The sequence below is a fragment of the Crinia signifera genome, chromosome 6, assembly GCF_055691185.1.
Source record: "Crinia signifera chromosome 6, ASM5569118v1, whole genome shotgun sequence".
Lineage (NCBI taxonomy): Eukaryota > Metazoa > Chordata > Amphibia > Anura > Myobatrachidae > Crinia > Crinia signifera.
The window spans coordinates 199,835,114-199,845,004 of NC_139222.1; the positions used below are offsets into that span (position 1 = coordinate 199,835,114).

General features: G+C 46.5%; 1 pseudogene; it reads left to right on the plus strand.

Moving 5' to 3' along the window:
- Positions 1–720: 720 nt before the first annotated feature.
- LOC146012754 (U2 spliceosomal RNA) lies at positions 721–861 on the plus strand (annotated as a pseudogene).
- The last annotated feature ends 9,030 nt before the right edge of the window (positions 862–9,891 follow it).

Here is a 9,891-nt window from a genome sequence, read left to right on the forward strand (position 1 = left end):
AAATTTCTAGTTACGCCACTGTTCACAGCCATGCACAGACGGGGAGGGGTCTAAGGACTGCAAAAAGTTACAGCCCTGCAATCAGGTCTGAATCGTCCCCTAATCCGCCTGATTCAGACCTGTTATCAAGGCTGCAACTTTTGCAGATGATTAAAATCATGCTGCACTGCAGGTGGGGCAGATGTAACATGTGCAGAAAGAGTTAGATTTGCGGGAGTTATTTAAATACTGGCTGCTTTATTCTTATGCTGCAATTTAGATTTCAATTTGAACACACTCCACCCAAATTGAAATCTCTCTGCACGTTACATCTGCCCCACCTGCAGTGCAACATAGATTTGTCCACTTGCAAAAATTGCAGCTTTGCTAACTGCATACCTCCCAACTTCTTTGCTTCAGAAATAGGGACACGCCCGAAAAGGGGGTGGGGCGTATGCAAATGAGGGTGCGGCTTATGCTAATTAGCCGCGACCTCATTTTCATACGAGAATAGACGCTGTGAGCATGCGCACAGCGTCTATTCTATTAGATTAGGGGGTCTCCCAACTGCCACCCCCCGCAGCGGGACAATGCCTGCCGCGGGTGGGACAGCGGGACAGGACCTGAAAATCGGGACTGTCCCGCTGTAAACGTGACAGTTGGGAGGTGTGCAACTGGTCTGCATTAGGCCCATTGTTCTGTCCAGGGGGCTTCCTTTCAGTAGTACACTTCTTAAATCCCATGGCTTCTCGGCCTTTTGGCTAAGATCAAGTGTAGTATCTGTTCTTATCAGTTGAGTCTGGACCGCCCCCTGGCAGAGAATAGAGAAAAGCTGTACCGTAGTATCCTGCTACTGAGCATGAGGTGAGTAATCCACCTCATGTTCTGGGCAAGGGCTAGGGAAAGCTGAGTATCGATGCCCTGCTAGGGAGGGAATACCATTCTTTACCTGGTAGGGAGGGGAGAAGCATCGGGCTTTGAGATGGGGCTCTTGTTCAGGGGTCTTTGCCTCTGTGGGAGAGTCACTCGAAAAGCCCGGTCTAGTATCCACTCCCAGGAAGAAGGGAAAAGCTGGGACCGAGTAGATTGCTCTCTGGTCCGGGGGTAACATGTCGCCCCCGGCCAGGGAGACAGCGAAAAGCCCAGCCCAGTACTCAATCCCTGGGAGAGGTGAAACGTCGGGACTGAGTATGTGGTTTCTTCTTCCTCAGGTGGTCCATTTGGGCCTCTGCGGGGGAGACTCACCGAAAAAGCCCGGTGGAGTATCCATTCCCATGCCGGGGGTCGGAAAGGGCCCACTGGCTGAGCGGAGAAACACTTGGTCGGACGCTGACTGGCTGGCTGCTTGGAGTCCGAGGCTGCACTGTGCCCCCCGGGGAAACTCGGGGGTGCCGAACATGCACGGGTGATCCCAAAATCACCATGCACTAGTATGGCACTAGCACTGCGCACTTTCCCTCTAGGTATGCGCTTCACGTCCTTACCTCGTCCTTTTGGATGGGGTAGGACAATTTTTCACACCCCTACCCTGGCCTTCTGGCTAGGGTCCTATATTATTTATTTCTCTTCCCCCTCTCACGTTTGTCACTTTTCACGTTCCTTGTATTTTTTTGTAGTTTGTCACGTTTTTTTGGGTTGTGTGGTCGACCCTTTTGGGCCTTCCATTTCCCCAATGTGCCGAAGCTCTCGCCTTTTGGGGAGAGCTTCGGTCCCCCCGAGGACGACCCCGAGCCGCAAGGCGGGTCTCTCCAAACCACGGGGTGCGGAGGACCCACCGTCCTAACCCTTTCGGGGGTTGAGGAATGAGGGTCTCTCTGAGCTTCGGCGAAGAGGACCCACCGTTCCCTATTTTCCCCTCTTCGGCCTTATGGTTGAGAGGGGTTAGGGGAAAAACGGGGCCCTGTCTCTTTGGAGACGGACCCATTCGATCGCACGGCCTCCTTTGCACGTGTTTAGGCACAGCACTGGTGGTGGGGAGCACACCTCGGGCTCCTGAGTTTTTTCAAACTCATTTCTTACATCCCATTGTAAATGAAGCAGTGAATATCCATGAGAAAGTGCTAATATATTTTCATTTTGAACCACTAACCATCTCGCCCCACATTTCTGCTGTACAGCACAGCGACAGGAAGTGGTGACAAGGGAGGAAGGTGGCTCTGCCGTAATGTGTTTTTAAGGTTTCTCATTTTAGGACTTTCTCTGAACAGATGACAACAAAAAATGTATCAGACAGATTTGACATGGGTATTTCTAATTCCTAGTAGCCAGCCTTTAAAGGATCAGTCGTTGTTAACCATCTCTAAGAAGGATAGGTGTCCACAGTTTACAGAGAAGTACGTGGGGTACACAATAAGGGACACGAGCAGAGAGGAGCTTCAGCTTTCCGTTGCATTATTTATACAAAGTATGGTTTCCTATATGTACTGCTGCATTGCACACAGCTAAGTCGTACTTGCTTACCATGGAAAGGCCAGAAGTCTCCCAAAAATCGGGTCCCCCTCCTGGCCACCATGAAAGCTGGGCAAGTTACCCGCAGCCCCCTCAATGTGTGGGTCCGAGGGGACCAGGTAATGCGATTCACGCTGTATAGAGTTATCGAGGCCCTGCCCCATCACCCGGTTGTGCAATGCCTATAATATTGGTATAATGCAGAGGATGCATGCCACGATGGTGTGATCACATGAGCCACACCCCATGTACAGTCTCCTGAAGTGAGTCCCACCCCCTATGGTTTAAAAATTAATCTTGCACTGACTAAATGTATTTATTTATTATTTATTAAGTTTCTTATATAGCGCACACATATTCTGCAGCACTTTATAGATAATATTTGAACATTCACATCAGTCCCTGCCCCAGTGGAGCTTCAATCTATATTACCTACCACATGTACACGTACACGCACACTCAATCATACCAGGGTTACTTTTGTTGGGAGCCAATTAACTTACCAAAATATTTTTTGATTGTGGGGGGAGACCGGAGTACCCAGAGTAAACCCACGCAAGCACGGGGAGAATATACAAACTCCGCACAGTTAGTGCCATGGTGGGAATTGAACCCTTGACCTCAGCACTGTGAGGCAGTAATGCTAACCATTACACCATGCGTGCTGCCCACGGCTAAATAATAATGTGTGTATTTTTCCTCCCTTTCCATCACCTGGGGTATTGCTAATGTCTAAGGCTGCATCTATACATTGCCTTTTGACAGGACGCAGTTGACCAGGATCCCGTTAGAGGGATAAAGCTTCTTGCGTCTACACACATCCTGTTTAGCAGGATGCAGCAGGCATTTTTATGAAGTCTTGAGTAAGCATCCTTCCAAACAGATCCTGTTTGAGTGCATCTGCTAAAAGGCAATGGGGACTATTCTGGTTGATTCGCAAGTCCACCAAACCCCGCCCGGCGAATGCCGGGACGCCCCCACTTGCAGCATGTGTTTGCACACACTAGCTGTGAATGGACGTTTAACATAAACATTCATTCACAGGCTGCGGGGGGAACACCCACATCATTCGATGGTTGGCGACCATCGAATGATGGCGAAGGTGCACGCATATAAATGTGACTCTCAAGTCACTTACATATGCATGGACGCTCGGGAAGAAGTGGGCGAACGCACTGGGGAGCGACTTAATAAAAATAACCCCAATGTGTAGATGCAGCCATAGACTTACATGTCCAGTCTCCTCCTTACATTGCAGTTCTGAGAGACACAGATGGTACCAGTATTTGTAGTGAATGCAAATTCATGTAGTGCCATTTGGAGGACCTATGGGTGGATTGGCTCTCAATTTAGATATATTTTTATATGTACTATTATCATGTGGCCTTTCAGTAGACCATTATATGGCCCAGAGTGGGTACTGTTATGCAGTGTTAGGGACCACCAGTATAAGAGAAGCCATGACGTGACCTGGTGGCTTAACAGTCCTGTACAGTAGCTTTGCAAATATTTCTAACTAAGATCTCTGAATGTTCTACTACAATGTAGTGTTCAAATGGTATTGCTAATACCCCTTGGTCTGCTGGGGAAATCTGGTTTGTGTATTTTACTGGCTAAATAATCTGACCAATCAGCTCCTGCAGGAAAAATCCCCACATGTGAACCTTTGGTGGCTTTTAAGACTAGCTCGGTCTATAATTAAGTTTAAATGTAGAACATATGCAGAACCCAAGTGGATTTAAAAATAGTTACTTGATCATTTCTTGCCAAAGAGTACAGAATATTTCAGCATTTTTTTTACCCCAATTCACTTCATTCATGAATAAGAAACATACAGTAAAATGTAAAAAGAACAACAATAGTGTTATAAATGCGGGCACTAAGCCGGCTCCCGTTCCAGGAATTCTGCAATAAATAACAGGTTGTCTGCACAGGCTTATTAGATGAAAATGATATTTATTGTTTTGCAACATGTTTCGGAGAAAAGGAATTCAAGGATAATTTCTTTCTTCTGCCAAAACAAAAAGAAACAACAGCGAAAGTAAAATAACAGCAGTGTTTCTATAGGTTACTGCCAAATGAAAGGCTGATTGGACAGATTCGGCAACTAAATCATCTGCAAGACATAATGGGGGAAATTTACTAAAATGGGAGTTGTATTTCTCATGGGATGTTGCTATGGGCAACAGTCAGAATCTACTTATTTATTTAGCACCTTGTGGAAATATACATTTTATTAGTGAGAGGTCATGAATAGAGAATAAGCCCCACGCGAAAACCTACGCAGAGGGACCATAATAAAAAGAAAAGTATCAATAGGTACATTTAACATATAACATAGACAACTCTTTTGTTTTTAAGATATTATTAAGTTAAAGCGTAATAAAAAGTAGTAAAGTAATAGGAAAAGCCAGAAGAAGGGCAAAGGAGGGAAAGAAGGAAAGAAAAGCGAAAAGAGGGGAAGAAGGGAAGCTTAGGCGGGGGGGGGGGGGGGGGGGGAATAAAGGGATCCAACCCAACTGGAAAAATCCAGCCCGGCTAGAAAATATAACCACTGGAAGGTTAGGAGGATAATCACCGGAAGGTCAAGCAGGGTAATTACCCCAGTCGTCTAGTGAAAAGCCGGTGGGACATTGAAGTAAGTGGTCCATGGATCTCAGACTACAATGAATTTTGTAGAAGAGCTATTCAAAATGCTGGTAATGTACTCCATACAATGGATATGCCAGATCTTGGCAGTGATTTCAGCCAGTGTTGGAAGATCCGAAGATCTCCAATGGCCCACAATACAGGATCTGGCAGATTTATTTAGCACCTTATAAAAGAGAATATACAGGATCTGATTGGTCACTCACTCATAGCAGCATCCCATGTGAAGTAGAACTCCCATCTTAGTCAATTTTCCACAATAATTGAACATTGCTTGGATAATGAATACTTGCAAATTCAATTAATTAGAAAAACCAGACCGATGTAAGAATGTTACTTCCTAGAGGTATCAGTACACCTGGGGGTAGTTTTACGCCATCCTAATCTGTATGCAGTGGTGTAGCTAGGTGCCACGGTGCCTGGAGCAAACCGTAATACCCATTACATTCTATATAACACACCGTAATGCCCATTACACATCTGACACATAGGGTGACATTGAATAGAATGTGATTTTATCACATTTTTAGAAATCGCACCATATCGTCGCAAATTGCACTTTTAGAACTCGCATTTTTCCCTTGTAATACGCATATTTATTGAAATGCGAATTCGTGGGGAAATCCGGACCCAGGAGCACCGGACACCGGGACCTACCTACGGGCTCAAGATAGGTAAGTATCAGTATGTGTGGGCTTTGGATGTATTAAAGTTTTATTTTTAATGGGTGTCCGTGTGTTTATTTAACTATTTCTTTTACTGTTGAACTACAAGTGCCAGTGGGCCCTTTAATGCTGGGATTTGTGGTTCTCCAAGTCCCAGCTTGCGGGGGAGGCTTGCTGGGACTCATAGCTCCACTGTATACGAGAATAGTTTTTCATCTATTTTTTTTACACAGAATTAGCTCGATGCCCACAGCCCAGGGGCATCGAGGACAGCCCTGGGCTTCAGCATGGGCAGGTAAGTTCTCGAGGGGGGGACCCCTTCTTTGGGGGGGACCCCTTCTTTGGGGGGGTACCCACTTCTCCAGGATCCCTGCCCAAGCGGACTGGTCAATGGATGAATGCTTTGGCCGGGGGGACTTGTATAAAAAGTCTCCCCCCGGCTGTGGCATTACCCTGCTGGCTGGATGGGCCCGGTGCTGGTTGTTGAAATACGGGGGACCCCTACTCATTTTGTCCCCCGTAGTTTGGGAACCAGGACCGACCCTTGAGCCTGGTGCTGGTTTTATAAAATCCAAATACATGTGTTCCCCACATGTAATGTCTTAATGTAATGTATGTAATGCCTTCACCCCCCCAGCTTCATCCCTGCTTGATGCTGCACTGTAAATCCACAAAAAATTCCTAGTGTGCGCAAGCATACATGGCCAATAAAGTTGATTCTGATTCTGATATGGTTTGCCCAGTGATTTTATGAAACCAGGACCGGCTCTTTGAGCCCGGGGCTGGTTATGCTCGGGACCCTACGCCCTACATGTTTTTTTTCCAATTTTTTTTATTTAACTCTATTTTTACACCAGAAACATGCAAAGATCACAATGATGAAAAATGCTTGTTGCCAAGGGGGACTAATCTAGCTCGTTGTCAAGGGGGACCCCCGCTCGCTCCCTACTCTGCCCGGATGAGCTTCCCCCCTGTCCGCAGCTATTTTCACTTAAGTCTCCCGCTGGACAGCTAGCCAATAGGCGCTTGTAGTCCAGTAGCCAGCAGTGATGCTTGTGATTGGCTGCTGGACCGCAAGCACATATTGCTAGTGGTCCTGCGGTAGACTTAATAGCTGCAGACAGTGGTGCTGAGCGAAGCCGGGCAGAGCAGGTAGCGGGCGAGGGAGGGAGTAGGCTGAAAAGCTCCGGCGCCCTTTGTTGTCTCGGCGCCCAGAGCTTGTGCTCCACTTGCTCCGCCTTTCCTACGCCCATCTGTATGTAACTAGCTTAGAAAAATACTATGGCCATACATACAAACATTATACAGTATGTAGTTATTTGAGACTTTCCCAGTTTCAAGAATTTTTTGCTTTAAAAGAGGCTGTCCATGAAGATGTTTAATAAAGTCAGGAGAAATAAGCAGGGGCTTGTCTCCAGCACCCAGACGCTATATGAAATCTGCCAAACCCATCTGATAATTGTAGAAGAGGCATTCATCCGACTATGAATGTGCAGAGTAAATGTGGGCATCTCTAGGGCAAACACTGCCAACGCACTTCGTTCAGAAGGTATTTGGTGTTAAGCAGATTAGCAGCGGTTTAGGGTAAGCGTAGAAAGAGAACATATAATTACATATAAAATATCATAACACTTTTGTTGGTAAGCTGCTCAATCAGAGGTGTGTCATTCAGGTGCCAAAAGGGAGGGGTAATTCTGGTTAGGAAAAAAAAAACATTTTGTATCCCAATTGCACACTGAGTGAGAAAATTTTTTGTCACTCAGTGTGCAATTGGGATACAAAATTTTTTTTTCCTATATAAAATATCATCTAATTAGATATGTGACCTGTGTAGAGGGAGGAAATACAGACATTTTTGGAAAGTTAAGAGCAGGTGCTCTCAACCACGATCCTTAAGTCACACTCACAGTCCAGGTTATAAGGATAGCCATAATTGAGCACAGTTTACTAATTAGTACCTGTTATTTGGATTTCACCATCAGAGTTCAAGCAGGTATATCACTTATACCTGGACAGTCAGTGTACTTAGAGAAAGAAAGTTGGGAATCACTGGTTTGGAGGCTGGAGAACGTCTTGCTGTGTGAGGGAGGGCATCCCAGAGTGCGTGCAGCCTTAATGTGTCCTGTACAGTCAGGTGTATTTATTGGTGTAATGGTAAGCAAAATAACCAATTGGAATGCATAAAGCAATGCAAAAGTATACAGTCTGTGAAAGTGTCAAATAAGGGATATAAAATATGGGTTTGCTATATTTCATACATCATAGTTATACTGTAAATTGTTATGTGTGCACAAACTTTGTTCATGTCATTATGTGCTCATACCTCCCAACTGTCACGATTACAGCGGGACAGTCCCAATTTTTGGGTCCTGTCCCGCTGTCCCTCCCGCGGCAGGCATTGTCCGGGGGTGGCAGTTGGGAGACCCCCCAATCTAGTAGAATAGACGCTGTGCGCATGCGCACAACGTCTATTCTCGTATGAAAATGAGGTCGCTGCTAATTAGCATAAGCTGAACCCGCATTTGCATATGCCCCGCCCCCTATTTCATCAGGACAGAAGTTGGGAGGTATGCGTGCTCAGAACTTCCCAAATCTGCAAACATTGCTCACACTTACACCATACCTCACAGTAGTGCGTATGAAGAGAAGGCCGGATTGATGTCCTCATTGAACTGATTTCCAAAGACAGGAAATATACAAACCCCAACACATGCTATACAGTAACTTACTGTCAGTAAGAACATTATTTATCTGGTCACATGGAAATGGTAAGGGAGTAATATTTACATTGCGTATCTGTAGGATACACACCTGTGCATATACCTCTGTAGGTGTTAGAGAAAGGCCAGGTATGGCTGTCACTGCTGACACAATAAGCAATTGCTTAGACTTCCTCACACTGCGGGTCGTGGGAACCCTCTGAGCTAGAGAATTATGCTATATCACTTCTATTCTCATGTACATGAGATGTTACACCCAAAAGAGGACAATGATGTAGCTGCTGAATGTAAAACATGTATGTCAAATCAGCAAATAACATGTACTTACTGGTCATGGGCCCTTATTCTGCTCGCTTCGCTCGGACCTGTGCACGGGCCGAAGCGAATGTACCAAACCCCGCCTAGGGAATGGATTGCCAGCGCCGCCCATTTGCACGCCGAAGACTGACAGTCGGCATGCAAATGGATGTTTTATGTGCACATCCATTCGAATGCCTGTGGGGACCTCCCCCATCATTCGATGGTCAGCGACCATCGAATGATGTGGAAAGCGCTTGCACATGCTCGTACATTTGAGCGGTTAAGTCAGGTGTCCGCCCCCCTCACACACGTCACAACCGCATTTCCATACGCATACTGCGCTTTCATGTGAACTGCAACATCCCTCTCCACCCGTAGTTTGGAAGGCCAGTAGCGAGCATGCGGCGACCAGACTTCTCGCAGAGTTCGCTCGCTCGCTCCCTACATACATACATAGAAATGGTTCTGCACATGCGTATACTTACAACATCGGTACACTGGCCAAATCTGGGTCCGAGCTAAGCGATCAGAATAAGGGCCATGGAGTACATCAACATTCATGCGTTGTATCATATTACTTACATTTTAGAACATGACTGAGGCATGAGGCAAATGACCTAAAAGCAGATCTACATGGTCCAGTGTCTATAATAGGTGCAGGGTGTGCAGTACACAAAGCGGCATTACATGGTAGCAATGCAGCCAGTATTGCCCCCGCCCCCTAAGCAAATGATGCCTTGTCGTCATGCAGAGAAGGGAGGGTTCACTAGAGCTGATACATGCAGCCCACAGCATCCCCAGGGCACTCTGTATGGCTATCCGGAAGCAAGGGCTGTGGGGGGGGGCAGCAGCAGTGCTATCTCCATAGCGCAGTACTCTATGCACACACACTTATGCTGTGTACACACGGTGCAATATGATTGCTAGCGATATATTGCTAGCAATATATCCCCAGCAATCATATTGCTCAGTGTCTCCTTTTCATCAGCGATGAAAAGGAGACACTGCTACGGGGCGGAGGGGGAGCGCAGCAGCAGACGCTGCTGCTGTCACTTTGATGGGAGGTGGGAGGGAGCAGCGGCATGGTCAACGCTGATCTCCCCGGCGCTGACCTCCCAGCACAGCGATCG